The 17,462-nt window shown below is 39.0% G+C and overlaps 1 protein-coding gene across 1 annotated transcript in view; it reads left to right on the plus strand.

The window, feature by feature from the left end:
- LOC138224006 (protein NLRC3-like) overlaps positions 1–17,462 on the plus strand; it is a 394,575-nt gene that overhangs the window by 357,244 nt on the left and 19,869 nt on the right. The window lies entirely within an intron of this gene.

A 17,462-nucleotide genomic window follows, 5' to 3' on the forward strand; every position in this document is an offset into this window, starting at 1 on the left:
TTCTCTTTTGCATATTACTTTTAACTCTTGAGTATTCCCCCTCTGTTTTCTGATATTGTACATACTGTACATCTAAAAGGATGTAGCTCTGGAAGTAAGTTAGGTTTGCGAAACTTATTTTTGCTGTTAATCTCTCATCTTAGAGTCACATTTACTTCTTCCAAACTGAGTGTCCTCAGTATTTTCTCCTCTCTCTCTGTGCTTTGACCTTGCCTGTTTGACCATGTCTTGGACTGATCCCTGTGCTTTGAACCCTGCATGTTAAACAACTCTCCTTCAGACTCTCCCTGGTGCTTTAATCAGTTCCTCTCAGCTGAACCCCTGCCTTATCGATTGTGTCACTAGTTTCACTTTCTCCTGCCTCCCCTGCTTGCTTCCAGCAGAGCCTATGCCTGGATTCAGTCTCCAGTTTACTGCTTCCATCAGGTCAGTGCAGGAGATATCACACTGGGGCTCTGGGTTAAATTCCAGACCTGAGGTGCTGTCTGTATGGAGTTTGTATGTTCTCCCCATGTTTGTGTGGTGTTCCAGTTTTCTCCCACAGTCCACAAATGTGCTGGCAGGTTAATAGGCTTCTGGGAAAGCTGGCACTGGTGTGAGTGTGTGCCCTTTGATAGACTGGCATCCTGTCCGGGGTTCAATCCTGCCTTGTGTCCAGTGCTTCCTGGGACAGGCTCTGGGTAACTGTGACCCTGAATTGGATAATTGTTTATTAAAAGTGATATTGATGGTTTTCAAATGCTATACTGCCGTCTTTGTCAATTAGCTGACAGTATAAACTTATCCCTGTAATGTCAGATAAAGTCAAATTTCAGGGCAAACTTCAATCTAGATTTATTTGGGAGGGAAGAAAAACTGTGATACAGCCATGTTAACCACTGCTCCACTGTGTCTCTCCCTCTCAAACAACCCATCAGCCACAATACTAGAATGGAGACAGAACTGGGTCCCTTCTTATTCTTTGCCAGCAGACTGGTCTGAACCAGTGTCTCCCAGTTACAACACCTGATGGACATGGACCAGGGCTGCTGGCGTTGTGTGGACTGGATGTGAGCTACTTTGGGACTGTATTCCCTGCAGTGTACAAGCAGATATTCACATCAGATTCTATCTGCGCTACATCTCGGGGGATGCTGTTAATGTAGGGTCACCCCTCTGATGTGCCTCTTGAAAAGCATAACAGTTTACCCAAATAATAAATCATATATAACTAAGGATGTAATAGCCTGCATCAACCGTAAAAGACTCACTTTTAAAAACCAGGATGAAGTGTGACTGAAATTAGTGCAATAAGAGCTTAAACTAAAACTCAGGAATGCAAAGAATCAAAACAAGGAGACAATGGAGAGGGACTTTGAAACAATGAACTCCAGGAGGCTGTGGCAAACAATGAAAACAGTCACAAACATGAATTCTTCAAAGAAGAGCATCCATACAATGGATGAGCTGGCTAAAGCAAATGATCTGACTGACTTATCTGAGGTTTGAAACACAGGACTTCTCTGGTGCAGGTGATAGTATATTAGATACTATTATTATATATTAGATACTATTACAGCAGACAGTAGTGCAGGTAGGCTTGTAATAATTCCACAGATGACCACACAGTGTTTCAAGCACATATGTGCCAAAATGGCAACAGGCCCTGATGGCATCTCTGCCTCTCTTTTAAAAAATTGCGCAGAGGAATTAACACCAGCATGGTGCCCTGTCTTTCAGAAGTCTGCTGAGTCTCACTCTGTTCCAGTGCTGTGGAAAAAAACAATAATCGTGCCAATACCCAGAAAGCCCTGTCCCTCAGATAATAATGACTACAGGTTGGTAGCACTGACGTCTGTTGTGATGAAATGCTTTGAGAGGATTATGGTATCCATGCTGGGCTCAGAAGTGAACACTGTACAGGATCCATATCAGTTTGCATATAAACACCGGCGGGGCACGGATGATGCAATCAACAGCATTATGCATCTGGTTCTTAAACACCTAGAGGACCCCAATGCCTATGCTCGGATGCTGTTTGTGGACTTTAGCTCTGCATTTAATATGCTGCATCCCCATCTATTGATATTCAAGTTGAAGCAAATGTCCGTTAACCATTACATTATAAGATGGTATCACTCATTTTTAACAAACCGTACACAGTATGTCAGCAGGTCAATAAAACTCTTTCTTTCGGAATCAAGATCCATTGGCACAGGTGACCCTCAGGTCTATGTGAGTTCTCCAGTTCTGTTCACACTTTATACAAATGATTGTACAAGCAGTAGTCAAAGCAACTTCATCTTCAAATTCTCAGATGATACAGCTGTACATGGCTCAATGCACAGAAGAAGCAGCTCTTCTGTATAGGTCTAAAATCCAAAGATTTGTGCAATGGTGTGACAACAATAGCCTAATTCTGAATTTAAAAAAAAACTAAAGAAATTGTTTTTGATCCCAGAGCAGATGGTGATCACTCAGATGTAGTAACCCACAATTAACTTATCACTCAGGTTGATTCATATAAGTACTTATGTGTACACATAGACAGTAACCTGTGCTTGACTACTCATGTGGAGAGTGTTTGCTCCAAAATTCAGCAGCACATATATTTCCTGCAAAGAGTTAGAGTGTTTGGGGTTTGACAGGAAGTAATTCTGCTCTTTTACCACGCTGTAATCGAAAGCATTATTAGATATGGTATAATAGTGTGGTTTGGTAATCTATCAGTTCATTTTAAATCACAAATTAACCACCTCATCCAGACAGCTTTGAAGGTCATGGAACAGCATCCCTCCCTGCAGACAATCTTTGAAAAATCCATAATCAAACAGGCAGAAGAAATTATATCAGATCCTTCCCACATCCTCAATTCTGAATATCAACCTCTTCCTTCTGGCAAATGTTTTAGGGGTCCCAAATGTAAGTTAAACAGATACAAACATTCCTACAGTCTTGTACTTGAGAGGAACGATCTCTGGACACAGCTGAGGGAAAGCTCTGTACAGTATCTGTACAGTCTTTGCACTGATGTCATCTGTCGTATCTCCCTGACACTCATTGGAAACTTGAATGGGGATACAGCCTGTACAGATTTCTCTCTGTGACACAGCAGATAAAAACTGATGTGCTACCACTGATCACCATTAGAGGGCCCAAAATACAGCAATTACAGCCCTCTAACTTTCATTACAAGTATGCTCCACTACAAACACATTAACACCAAAAACAAACAGAACAGCAGCAGCAACAACAAGTTAAATTACATACATCTTAGAAAATAAATCGGTGTGAGCCAGTGGTAGGGGTAGCGTTCAGTAGTCTGACAGTTTGTGGGAAGAAACTGTCTCTGAATCTGGACATACTTGCCTTTATGCTCCTTTAACACTTACCAGAGGGAAGGGGGAGAAAAGTGAGAAACCAGGATTATTGGTATCCTTAGCGATACTTCCAGCCTTCCTGAGAGCAAAACTGCTTCAAAACATTCACATCTGAACACTAAGAGTTGTCTATCATTAGACATACACTACCAGCCGAACCAGAGCAATCCATACGATAGGTGGAGAATCTGTCAAGGTGAACGGCTGAGTCAGGTGTATTGGGGGTCAGCCAGGTCTCGGCGAGACAGAGAATACAACAATCCCTCTAATGGCTTAACTCGTCCATCTTGTTCTCCATGGACTGCACGTTGGCCAGGAGGACACTCAGGAGTGGGGTCCGATAGCCGTGGCTCTTCACTCTCACTTGAAGTCCTCCACTTTCCGCGTCCATTGCGTTTGCCTGCTCTGCTCTGAGTCAGTAGGGGATCCGTTCGTAAAGGCACCCAAGATAGGAAATATCTGTGTTTAAATCAGTGATTCTCAATCCAGTGTCCACAAGCACTTGTCGTTCATAAATAATTGCTGAAAAGATACACTCGATACAAAAAGCCCACAATACGAAACAGATGAAGACATAAAGATGAGGAGTAACACGTACCCACTCCCCGACGCAATGTTGATTGATTATATCAGCCAGTGATGTACTGTATCTAATTGAGCCTGCCTAGACTAAATGCTCATGTGACTGACTAAATTGTTCGTCATAGAACAGTGCCGAACATTCCATAACTTTTCTCTCTCTCTAGCTAGAGAACAATTTATGTTAGTCCCTCCACAAAGCAATATCGCTCACTCTTAAAATATTTAAAAGAATACCTCACCCACGTCTTGATTCCACACCGGCACTCTGTCTCCTTCATAGATATAGGACAGTAAGCCAGTGGACCCCGCAATCCCAAAACCCCCGCATTGTCCCATCTCACTAAAAAAGCTGACAGCCCACAGTGGGGAGTCTTGTGCGCTACCATTGTTATCAAGTATTGTTTGTGTCGGTTTTAGATCCAGCAGACTCTGTCTGTCCCTTCTGTAGCTCTGTGTGAATTTATGTAGTTTTAATATGTATTTTTTGTTGTTTAGTACAGTTTGTGAATATAATGTTAATGTCAATATGTTTAGGTGAAATGCAAGTTATATTAAGATAAGATCATTTTATTGGCCATATACAATTTTTTTAATTAAGAATTTGTCTTTTCGCATACCCCAACTTGCTCTCCATGAGACACACAGACAGGGAGAGAAGCTTGGGGTCAGAGCACACGGTCAGCCATTTATAGGACACCCCTGGAGCAGCTGGGGTTAAGGGCCTTGCTCAGGGGCCCAACAGAGTAGGATTCCTCTGCTAGCCACGGGATACGAACTGGCAATCTTCCAGCTACCGGCACAGAGCCACAGTATATTGTAATTCAACTGGGTTAAATAAACATATACTGTGCTCATTGAACTGGAGGGGGTCTGAGGCTACATGTCCTGAGAGAAAAAAAGCACTGTGGAGAGATCCGGAGTATACAGATCGGCTAGTCTGCGCGGAGGGGTGAGTTTAAATTTCATTAATGACTGGAGGAAAAGTGGAGAGATTATTGGGAAAAGAGAGAAACAGAAGGGACTGGATTGGGATTGGAAAAATGTCTGGAGACGATGCGCAAGGCATCCACATTCATTCTCAAAGAAAACACTCGGGATCTGCGGAGTGCAGTGAAGAGGCACCAAGTTTCTCGATCATCAGAGGCTGCAAGTAAACCTGAAGATTTACAGCTGAGAACAGTGGACACAGGATACAGATTATTCTCACCGGACCGTCTGATTTATTGTAGTCAGGACTCAAATCTATTTTACTGTTTTATCGCGGACAAACCTGTTTTTTCTGACTTTACTTTTACCATCCAGTATTAAAACACATTTTTTTTAAAGTTTGTAAAATTACTAAATTTGAGGAATGTATCATCTCGCCTTTTCACCAGCGTGCCAATGATTTTTTTTGGTTTAAGAGACTCCGTACATTCCTTTATAGTGAATGTTGTTTTTTAAGTTTCTCGCACGGTTATTTATATATGTTGTTGTGTTTGAGAAATTTCACAATGCAGCGTGGTCTGTATGTGTTTTTCAATTTTAAATGACAGAAAGTAAGGAGGATATTTGCTCATTGGGCACACAAGCCTTGTGAAGTCATCTTGTGATCACCGGTAGAATTACGGTTGAAATTCCTGAAAAGTCTTATATAGTCACAAATTGATGGCTGTTTCAGGTGGAGGCACTGCCAAATTAAAAGCTTCAGTTTTTGTGCAATTGACTGAAGTGGGACACAACATCAGTCACATTAAGAACCTAGGACATCCCATGTATTATATTCTGTATGAATTTAATGTTATACCTCTGGTTATAGTTACACTTCTGTGCTGAGAAACAGGCATACTTTCACTGGTACAGTATATCACTTGGTCCCTCCTGACTCCCATGTTGAGTGTCTTGATCCACCTCTTCTCTAATCTTAGTCTGGCCTTCAGCAGCCCTGCTGTTGTGTTCAGGGTGAGTTATGTCAATAAGAAGAGAATTGTACCCAGTGCACTTTCTGCTGGGCCAGGCCCAACTCCTCTTCTACAGGAGCAGGATAAACACAGTCTCAGGTGGAGGGTCTGTAGAGGTGGAGAGTGTTTGAGGGGTTGGTGAAGAGCAGGATCTCTCTTGAATTCCTCTAGTAAAACTGCAGAGATTCTTGTTTGAAGGTATCGGTGTGTTTTGACTTTAATCCCAAATGAAGCTCAAAGGCTTTCATAGCCACCGAAGTCTGTAGTCGTTGAGGCGAGATATTTTTGAAGAGGTATTATAGGAAAAGGTATTATAGTGGATATTTTAAAACTGTGAGGGTCTTCCTGCTGATGTAGTGAAATATTATAAATGTTGGTAAACACAGGAGCCAGTTGATCAGCACAATAGCTGAGGGCTGCAGCTGACAAATTGTCTGGGCCTGTGGCTTTCCTTTTATTTTGTTTTTTGAAGATTGCTCTTAGTTCGTCAGTGTGGATGGAGAAAGAAAAAGGACGAAAATTAAAGTAATGAGGAGGCCAAATCAAAAATTCTATGAGTGACTGTGTCATTCGAAAGGGGCAGCAGGTCGAGCTGTTTAGCAGCTTTTTCTCCACACATAATATGTGTTATGTCACGTCCCTGGAGAACTCACCACCCTTAATCAACTCCTTCACATTCCAGTGCAGTTTCCAATTAACTAATCAGACACACCTTCTTCCACCCGCCTACTTAAACCAACCTGACACACCACTCCTTGCTCAGTATTGGGTTTCCCCGTTCCCTGTTCCCCGTTCCCCCGCAATACGTGTCAGCTCTTTTCCAAATGGTAATCAAAGTTCTTCACAAATAATGTGCGGCTTACCTGCTTTAGCAATCCGCAAGCTTGCATTTTCCCCCGTTTCCGTTTCAGGAGTCCGTCTCAGAAGTTAAAAGAAGTTTTTATTTCATGCACATGGGAGCGAAACACAGAGACGCTTTTGTGTATTTTTCTCAAATTAACCTAGAACAGTTTTAAAATATTTTTCTGTTATCTATCACGCTTTCCACTCACATTCTCCTACTTCCCTATTTGCTGGAGATAACGTTTTTTTAAATACAATTAGTCATTTATGTTCGGAGCACGCATTCCTATACAATGGTATAGAATTACATAGTAGCTCTTGTGTCCACTCAAGTATTAGCGTGCCCTGTATCATAGTACGTGGCTTCGTATTTGACACATAAACTAATTTCATTCAATTAGAAAATGAAGAAATAATTGTATTTATGAGAAATCTAATTCCTTATTCTTTTAAACAGTGAGATTTCAGCTGCAAAAGATAGCAACAGAGACAGCACTAGCACTGCTTGCCATATAAGTTCAGGAAAGGGTGAATTAAGCCATAATGCAATAATTCGGTGATAAGTAATAACAGTTTAAAATGTTCATAGATTAATGTAAACATGCTAGAAACTTCACAATTAAAGAGCTCTGTAGGAAAAGAAACAAAAGATAGAGAAAACCCAAGCTTTTTAAGGCTGAAACTAAAATTAAGTCTAACAAATTAAGGCAAATTAAAATTTAGGATATAAAAAATTTTGGGGATATAAATAAATACAAAAATGCACATGAGCAAAACGTTTTAGAAATGGAGCTGGTGTTACATTGAAATAAGCAAACAGAAAAATGTCATGACCAGACACAGTGCAGAAGAGGGATGCAGGGACACTTGCAAAGCTTAGATATACAGTACAACAAATCACAGAAAGCTGTGTTTTACAAAAGAACATCTGAACCTGAAACAGATTTGGCAGAGAGTGAGGCGCTTGAATAATCAGGTGCATTTCTGGGAGGGTGAGAATGAAGGTTTGATGGGATAAAGAGTCAGAAAATTAACTAACATGAAAAACAGTAATTTTATCAGAGAGCCTTAAAGTATGGTTAAAGTACGAGTTAGTAGCAAACATGGTTTCATGGAAGACTTCTTAAATAGTTGAACATTCATTAAAGCAAGTCAGTTTTTGTTTGCCACACATAAAAGACATTTTTCAAAGAAAGTAATTTAGCCTTTCAGTAATGGAACCACTAAATAAAGACATAAAAATAGAAATCCTATACAATGTAGCAGAATTTAGGACTCAGCAGCTGTCAAGTTAAGATCAGTGTAAATTTTGTCACTGTGTTGGTGTAAGATGGTAACAGTGAAAACAGGTATTTAGAAATGACTCATTTTGAGAAGGAGATTATAATTATAAATCTAACAGGATAGGGAAAGCACAGAAAATATGTACAGTGTGATTGATCAGATCATTATGCAAAGATGGTGTGAGAAGAGTGACAAACCAGTATAGTTTCGATCTTTTTTTTTCTGAACCAGGGAAAATCTGATCATGTTTCTCTATAACAATAACAGTAACTGTAAACTTTATTTTATATAGCACATATCCAAGCATCTCAAAACAATATAGCAGGTGTAAAAACAGTTATGAAGACCACAAGTTACAAAGTAAATACATATAGGAAAGACAAGCAGTTAGAAGTGCTACCAAAGTTAGAAAATGAAGCAGATACAGACACTAAAAGGAAGGTTTTGAGGTTAGATTTAAATGCACTCAGGGTAGGTGACTCTGATATCACTGGGGATACAAATCCAGAGCTCTGGGGTATAGCTAGAGAAGGCCCTGTCACCAACAGAATGTATATGTTCTTGAGGACAGCTAGAAGAACAGAGTCAGAGGGACAAAGGTTGCAGATAAGCCAGATAGGTATTAAATGAGGATGAGGATTTTGAAGTTGACTTAAAAACGTGATAGGAAGCCAGTGCAAGGACTTGAAGACAGGTGTAATGTGATTGCTTGTTTGCGACCTGGTCAAGATTCTGGTTGTCAAATTCTGAACATATTGGAGATTGCTTGGTGTGGATTTAATTACCCCAGTGAACAAGATGTACAGTCATCAATTCTAGAAAAAGAAGCCCTTTTAGTTTCTCTAGTTCCCTTTAAAAGAAACTAAATCAGTGTGATGTTCCATAATGCAGCTTTTTTTAATGCTATACATGGCCGGTATTTACATATGATGTTTGTGATTTAAACAAATTAATACAAGCAGTTTTTGAGGATTTAAGTTAGTCTGACTTATTGCAGGGAGCAAAGCATTAGGAGTTATGTTCAAGCTAGTAACAGCGTGTCTGAAGAGCTCTTGCAAAAAAAAACAACATATGCAAAATAACAGCATACAGGTATATTAGAAATGAATGCAAGGTATAGGGGTATTCAAGGTATGGTTAGAATATGAGATGCCAGGTTGCAGACACTGAAAGAGAAGGATGAAAAGGTTGAAAAAGAAGCAAGGGAGGATGTATGGACAAAAGATCTACTAGCGGTAGAGTTAAGAAAGTAAGAGGAGCTTGAAACAGTGAGAAAGAAAGAAATGAGCAACAGACAAGCTGGAATGTGGACCTGAAACGTCCTGTAGTTACAGTATAGTTGAAATGAAGAATGAAGAGGAGTTGAGACAGGGATATTACAATGGGATTTTCAGTTTCCCAAAGTAGTAGAAAAGGTTTCATCTAGAATAACTGAAAGTGTTATCTGCAGGCTGCAAGTTATAAAGGCAGACGCGATCTGTGCTTTAAGCATTCCAGGTTGCAGACGGCTCATTCTGTATTACAGAGCTCCACGCCTCCTCCCTCTCTCAGTGCCGCCGCTTCTCTGACACAGAGCAGTGGGGAGGGAGCTATTTTCCCAGCCTCTGATTGGGGGAAAAAAAGACCTACTGATCTGCTTCATACCATAGGAAGATAGTAGAATATGTTTTTTTTGTGTGTTTATGAAAGTCAAGTGTTTTAAACGTTTAATTAAAAAGTAACTTAGAGCGTAAGTTTCCAAGCTGATCACGAGGAAGAAAAATCACCCGTTTGTGTACGCATAAAAGTGTTTTTTTAACTAAACCCTTTTTTAATAGTATTTAAAGTAATGCATTTCCTACGTTAAGCATGGACACGTCTTCGTTTCTTATTTTTATTTTTTTATTTATAAAAAATCAGTCGCCCATGGTGCCACCAGTTAAACTGTAGAGATTCTTGTTTGAAGGTGTCGGTGTGTTTTGACTATGTTACATGTGGGAGTATGTGTAGAGAGTCTTTCATGTGTAAGAAGTGTGTGGTATTGTATTGTAACGCTTATGGCCGACAGGCACTGTGTAAGAGCCGGCGTACCAGAGCGGGTGACGTCACCGCCCTTCCCTGTGATAGCAGGACCACAGCTACTGGGCTGTGGAGAGATCTCTCTTTAGCTCACGGGACTAGGTCGCTGCAGAGAGACACGAAAGTCCCGGGTTCGAGCCTCCAGTCGGGATGGGGCCGACCAGATGCGGCAAGGGCGCCCGCCTGAGCCCCCGTTGCGTTACAGTATATTTTTGGGAGGGATGGGGTTAGTTTCATTATTGTTTTTTTTCTTTTTAGTGGGATTTGTATAGTATATAGGGGTTGTGTGTGTGTATGCTGTTTACTGCTTCACATTATTAGTGTTTGTTATTTTTATTGTATGTGTTGTTATGCTGAAAAACCCTGGTTGTTGTTTTTCTCAACAATAACACTACAAACAATACTAAAATCTCCAGTTAACTTACTCCAGTGTTGGTAATTTACACTGGGATTAATAAACCATTTGAAAAACAACAACAACAACAACAACAACAACCCAAGGTGTTGTTATAACTAAAAATAACTATAAGAAGATGATGTCATAATAAAATATAATAATAAATGTAAAGCATTTTTTATTATGGTTAAAAGTCAAAGTCTTTCTTTCTGTTTCCCTTTCCATTGTAGCTCCATGTGTCTCCCTGTTGTCCACTGTCTCCCTTCCTGACAGTTTCTTCTCAGCTTTCTTCTTCCTTCTGGAACCCACATTTTAAAGCAGCTGTTATCTTCATCATCCTCATCCATGGACACTCTGAGATGGATAATGACATGATGTTGTATATTACTGCTGAGCTGGGTGTTGGAGTGAAGACTTGGAAAGAAAGATGTGGATGAGCTGTGCAGATGTTGAGCTGTGCTCCTGTCTTTTTGTCTGCAGGATGAGGTACTGTAAACTAACAGAGAGATGTTGTGAAGATCTGGCCTCTGTTCTTCAGTCTCAACACTCCAGTCTGAGAGAGCTGGATCTGAGAAGCAATAACCTGGGGGATTCAGGAGTGAATCTGCTGTCTGCAGCTCTGAGGGATCCCAACTGTAAATTAACAACACTGAAGTAAGTGAACACTGGCGATTTCTTTGTTTTTTATTGTTTTATTTAGGTATGCTGAGACACAGAATATTGCCATTTTCACATGAATTAGAAAAGAAACACCTAGGAAGAACAAAACAAAAAATAAGAATTAACAACCCTGAAGTAAGTGAACACTGGTGATTTCTGTGTATTTTTTTTTATTCATTTAGATAGCCTGAGACATACAATATTCCCTGTTCACATGCATTAAAAAAGAAATATATAGGAAGTACAGAACAAAAAGAAGGGAGGCATCTAGAAAGACAAAAAAACTACTACGCAATTTTATACAAGGTCTTGTTTGTGATTTATTTCATGGCTGCAGTTCTGACAGTTCTTAACAAGTATCTTTCTGCCTCTGAAGGCCATTCATCTGGTGTTTGTCCCAGGAGGAAAAGGACTCCTAATGAGGATTTTCTTATATTTCTTCAAGAATCTTTCCCCAATTTATTTTCATACCAAAAAATGTTTACTATATGCCAGGTTTTCCTCACATTTCTTCCAACAGTTTGTGCTCTCAAATCGATCATATTTGGCTTGTAATTAGTGTTTCTTCCAATTTCGAATCTGAACTTTTTACTCACCCTGTCTCCATGAATGTGAATTGGTGGATTTATGCAGATTTGAACGGTGTAAGATTCTTCAATTGCTTTGAAAGTGCCAACCTCCTTTTCTCATATGCATCTTACTCTCGTATTCCTCCTGTATTTTCTGATATTTTACATACATCTGAAAGGATGTAGCTGTGGAAATAAGTTAGGTATGACCAATTTGTTAATCTCTCAGCTTAGAGTCTCATTTACTTCTCTCAGCTTTGATTTTATTTTCCCCAGTGTTTTCTCCTCTCTCTGTGTTCTTTGACCTTGTCTGTTTGACCATGTGTTGGACTTATCCCTGTGCTTTGAACCCTGCATGTGCATGTGCTTTGACTCCCCTTCAGACTCTCCCTGGTGTCAGTTCCTCTCAGCTCAACCCCTGCCTTTTTGATCTTTCATCTGCCTGCCCTGCTTGCTTCCAACAGAACAAAGCAAAGCATTATGCAAATAAATTCTGCAATTTAAATACAGTAATCACATAGAAAAGAATTTGTACTGTGAAATATATAAGGAAAGAAATAGTAATTTTGAGGGGTTTATAGAAAAAGTGTAGCGGGCCTACAGATGCAGCCATTCAAAGTGCGCGTTACAGACACGTACCGCAGGTGGCGTCGCTCAGTGTGACGCAAGATGACGCATGGCACCGCAGTACGTGATTGGTTGACCAACAGGGGCACTCGTGGTCCGTTGGTCTGTCGTAGAAAGACTTACAGTAAACGTCTTTGCTGTGCCCGTTGTAGATATTGAATTTTACCACTGAAGGGAAATCTTAGTAGCTGAGCATAAAAAGAATAGGAGCATACTGTAACGCGTGTGAAGGCCATAAACGATATTAATTTTGGAACATAAACATACAGTATATAGCTGGTCTTGGTACTTTAAAGAAAAAAATACACACCAGTATTCCATTTCTCCCTAAACATTTTAAGCTTTGAAGTCTTTAACTAACGTGATACCGGAGTCAACAAGCATACTTTTAGAATTTGATTAAAAGGGAATATAATATGGAATCGCGTATCTAAAGAATTTAATAACAGTATTCGTGTGCTGCGACAGGGCTTTGTAGGGCTGTTTCGCCTGCCTGTTCATGTGAGCTGTCTTGTAGCCGACTGGTCTAGGTGCGTGACTACCAACTGGCAGGTTGTGTGTTCGAATCCAGCTGGTGCCGGACTTTTCTTTTAACAAACATTTCTTCGAAAAAATAGAATAGCGATATTATGGACAATCAATTGACTTTTATATTTCAAAATATCGCAACATGATCGATATTTGCGATATTTTGAACATATCTTCCCTTCTGACAGCGGTTCCTGCTTCTATTGTGTGTGTGTGTGCAAGAGAGTAAATTTTTATAGAGAAATGGAGGCTGGACAGTATGCGTGACAATATAAACATTTATATTGATTTAAATCGTGTTCTGATTTAAATCGCAAACGCGTGTTTAATTATGTGTGTTTTTTAATCATAATCAGGCTAATGCATTTCTACATTTTCTGTATGAACCAGCTTAGAGGTTCATACAGAAAGGCAGCTTGTGTTTAAATTAAGTGTAAGGTAATTTATGCTTCTAAAGTCATGGTCAGCATTTATTATTGTACTGTGCTGTAAACTTTTTCTGTGTCTAGTCACATTATTTTAAAGCGTTTTTATTGCATTATTAAATCCGGTGGCGCTGTGTGTTAGTTTCCTGACTCCCATTATTTAAACTGCGACACTGATCATTCATCTCTAAATAAACTTTATTTTATATAGCGTTTTAAGTGAATAGGTAATTAGATTGCTCATAAACCTAATCGCTTTTTCTACATAAACACAGCGTGATTGCTCTCTGAAAATGCTTTTCCTTTATTTTTAAAGTAGGCTCAGATTTCAACTATAGATCGTATTATTATAAACTTTCTTGGAAAAATGTATTTTATGTAAACCATGTTTGCTATTAATTCATTTAGGGCTAAAATACGTTCATTGTCTTCCAATCGAGTCGAGTTGACATTGGAAGCCTGCCACACCCGGACTGTTAAACCAACGCATTAGCACATCAAAGCCCGTATTGGTATTGAGCCAGTATTGGCTTTAGTATTCCCCCCCTCTCCCCTCAATTCAGTTCAATTCAAGGTGTTTTATTTGCATGACAGATGGGTACAAGCAGTGTTGGGTATGTATATTGTAACGCTTACGGCAGACAGGCACTGTGTAAGAGCCGGCGCACCAGAGCAGCGCACCGAGGGAGCGTCTGCATTTATAACTTAGTTTTTAAAATTAGTCAAGCAATATGAAGCATCTCCTTTTACGTTTAAGTCCCTTAAATACATTGAGCACAGCTTTCTCACCACTTAAGATTGCTTTTGATACCATCCTTACACAAAGCAGAAGGGAGATCTTAGTGCCTGAGCATAAAAAGAATAGGAGCATACTGCAACGCGTGTGAAGTCCATAAACGATATTAATTTTGGAACTTAAACATACAGTATATGGCTGGTCTCGGTACTTTAAAGAAAACATACACACCAGTATTCCATTTCTCCCTAAACATTTTAAGCATCGAAGTCTTTAACTAACGCAATACCGGAGTCAACAAGCATACTTTTAGAATTTGATTAAAAGGGAATATAATATGGAATCGCGTATCTCAAGAAATTAATAACGATATAATTATATTCATGTTGCAAAAGAACTGCAACGGACATAAAAACTCCCTTGCTTTTAACAGAGCGTTCCATAATTTCTAACTACGAAAATGCCAGGTGAAAGGATTTGTAAACATATTTTGTTAAAGCGAGTCAGTTTTTTCCGCAACACATAAAATACATTTTTCCAAGAAAGTTTAGCCTTTGTCACTAATGAAACCACTAAATAAAGACATAAATATAGAAATCTTAAGATTTGTTTTATTTAATGTTGGTAGCAGGATGAACTGTCAGAGTGTATATTTTGTTGCAGAGTTGCTGCAAGATGTTAACAGTGAAAAAGGTATTTAGAAATGAGTTATTTCAAGATGAAAATTTTCAGAATAATTGCAAATCTAGCAGGATAGAGAAAGCACAGAAAACTGGCAGTTAGATTGATCAGATTAGTATGAAAAGTAATTTAGCAAAGGGAATGAGAAGAGTGACAAACTAGTATACTTTAGATCTTTTTAATCTGATCATGTTTCCCTATAACAATAATAAAAAACTTTATTTGATATATCACCATTAAAGGTGGCATCTCAAAGCAATACAGTAGATGTAAAAACAGATAAAAGGACCACAGATTACAAAGTAAATGCATATAAGAAAGACAAGCAGTTAGAGGTGCTACCAAAATTAGAAAATGAAGCAGATACAGACACTAAGTCTTCTGAAAAGAAAGGTTCTGAGGTTAGATTTAAACTGGCCCTGGTGTGTGTGTGTTTGTGTCTGTCTGTCCTGTGATGGACTGGCGCTATGTCCGGGGTGTATTCTGCCTTGTGTCCGTCGCTTACTGGGATAGGCTCCAAATCCTCTGTACTGGATAAAGAGATTAGAAATGGATGGAAGTAAAGGCACTGTGTGGATGGAACTATACACAGTGTTAGAAACCCACTATGAAATGGCAGCATCTCACTGAGAATAAAACATTTTATAGTGCTGGCTTAAGGAAACAGCCTTTCCACCTCTCTTGCACATCAGTATCCATACCTAGTTATTTAAACAAATTGCCTCTAATTATAAACATCTTAATATGCTGGCTCTGTGGATCCGCATCAGCTATGTTTGCCCATTCCTTCAATTCATGTGCCTCCAACACACAGTTCAACGCTAGCAACTACACAAAATCTAAAATATGAGCTCTACTTGCCACTTACAATACCAACAGTACCAGCTAACTTTAGTAGTGACATTTTCATGGATCTTTTTAACAATAAAATTTACAACATCAGACTTCAGACACAATTAAACAGGCCTCAAAAAAGTCTGGTACAAACATTTTCAGCATGGAAGAAACCTTTACTTTAATGGTATAAACCTTAAATGGATTCATATTCTCAATAAGATTTGGTGCTCAGTAACATGACTTAGAAAATGACAGAAGACATACGTATCATGCTTATCCTTCTATTTTTCACAATCGTAAACTCCTTAAGGCAGTTACATTTTCTCTGTTCTGACCTGGAGTTACAGAGAAATTTAAATTCTAATAAGAGATTTGTAATGAGGAAAGTCATACCAATCACTCATACAAGGATTTGCAATTACAATACAAATACTTTCTTTCTGTATGTGTTTATTTTGCAGTTTGAGTCTATGGCATTCCTTTGGGGGTCTATACTCCAAGGCATGACTTTTTTATGGGAACATGACATTTTTTTAAAGTCTTTTAATGCAAGCTTCATATAAACCCTTAGCAGTGGTTACTGTCTGGAGCAGGTACTTGAATGGCACAGATTCATTGAAATGATTCAATTTCTTTTGAAAATATTTGGGATAATACATATTCCAGAAATCACAGCCGTTGAATTATCCAGAAATTAATTTCTCTCAGGGTGTTTTTAACCCCTCATGGATGGCATTGTATGAAATTAGTTTGTAGTTCCCCATTTGCCTCTATTATGAGATGCTGTGGACACTATTGTATACATTTTAGGAGTGTCCATAGGAAGGTATGTTCTAAAAAGAGTGAACTTCTGTTTTGCCATTATTTTTAATAGGGGCGTTACATGTTTACACTTGGTGCTCCTACTAGAGGAGAGGATATGATTAATCTAGGCTTATCACAGAAACTGAAACACATCTGGTTGGTGAGTCTACTGTGGGTAAAATGTTACTGGTACCGCATGTTGTAAAGCTCTGTATTTTCTCTCTTGGCCTGACTTTTTTTAATGTCTGAGTGTTAGAATCCATGTTGTTGCTGGTAAGGGAACGGTAGGTGCTGTGATTGACACAGTCAAAGCTTTGTACAGAGATACCATTGTAGCTGTTTGACAGTATTTTAGATGCCCTTAGTTAAAAGCATGGGAGGAAGTACTGCCAAGGGGAGGGGGTGGGGAGCAAGGATTTTTTCTTTGAGTTTGTGAGGTTATTTTTTGTTATATTGTGTTTCAGAAAGCAAGAAAATAAGATTTACTGTATGATAAAAAGAGAAAGAGCTGGAGTAGATCCTCAGATCAGTTTGCTACCAGCAATCAAACAAAAAAATGGAAAGAATTGTTTCCTCCTGATTGGAACCTTTCTTACTGTCTTATAATTTATCAGGCTACCTTTTAATTTCCACTGAGAGAAGGAAGTCACTTGTCATGCAGCTATTTTATTCTTCATTGCACAATATGCTCTAAGTTAGCAAATGAAACATGAAATAAATCAAGAATACAATTAACATGAATGTATAAACATCCAAACTATACTTTATCACATTTAATTATTGGGTTAGCTTTTTATTGAGCCAAAATGTTATAAATGTGATTTTTCTCTTTTATGTTACCTGCCTGACAGCATTTTGTATCCCATTCTGTATATTACTGGAAAATATTAGACCCAACCTAAAGAATTCATGGGGGTAGTGGGACACAGTACTGCAAAGAGTCTCCTAAAGGGACAGAGCTATTAGTACTTATGTGTTTGAGTCTGGAGAATATAGTAAACTCTAAACATTAAGGGAATGCATGGAATCAGAAAATATAAATTGCATAGTACACAAGACTTAACTGGTTTTATTCTAGGAAAGCAGACAAGACTGAGTCATGGGACTCAGAGGATCCAAGGCTAGACTGAGT

This window comes from Lepisosteus oculatus, chromosome 18 (assembly GCF_040954835.1).
Source record: "Lepisosteus oculatus isolate fLepOcu1 chromosome 18, fLepOcu1.hap2, whole genome shotgun sequence".
Taxonomy (NCBI): Eukaryota; Metazoa; Chordata; class Actinopteri; order Semionotiformes; family Lepisosteidae; genus Lepisosteus; species Lepisosteus oculatus.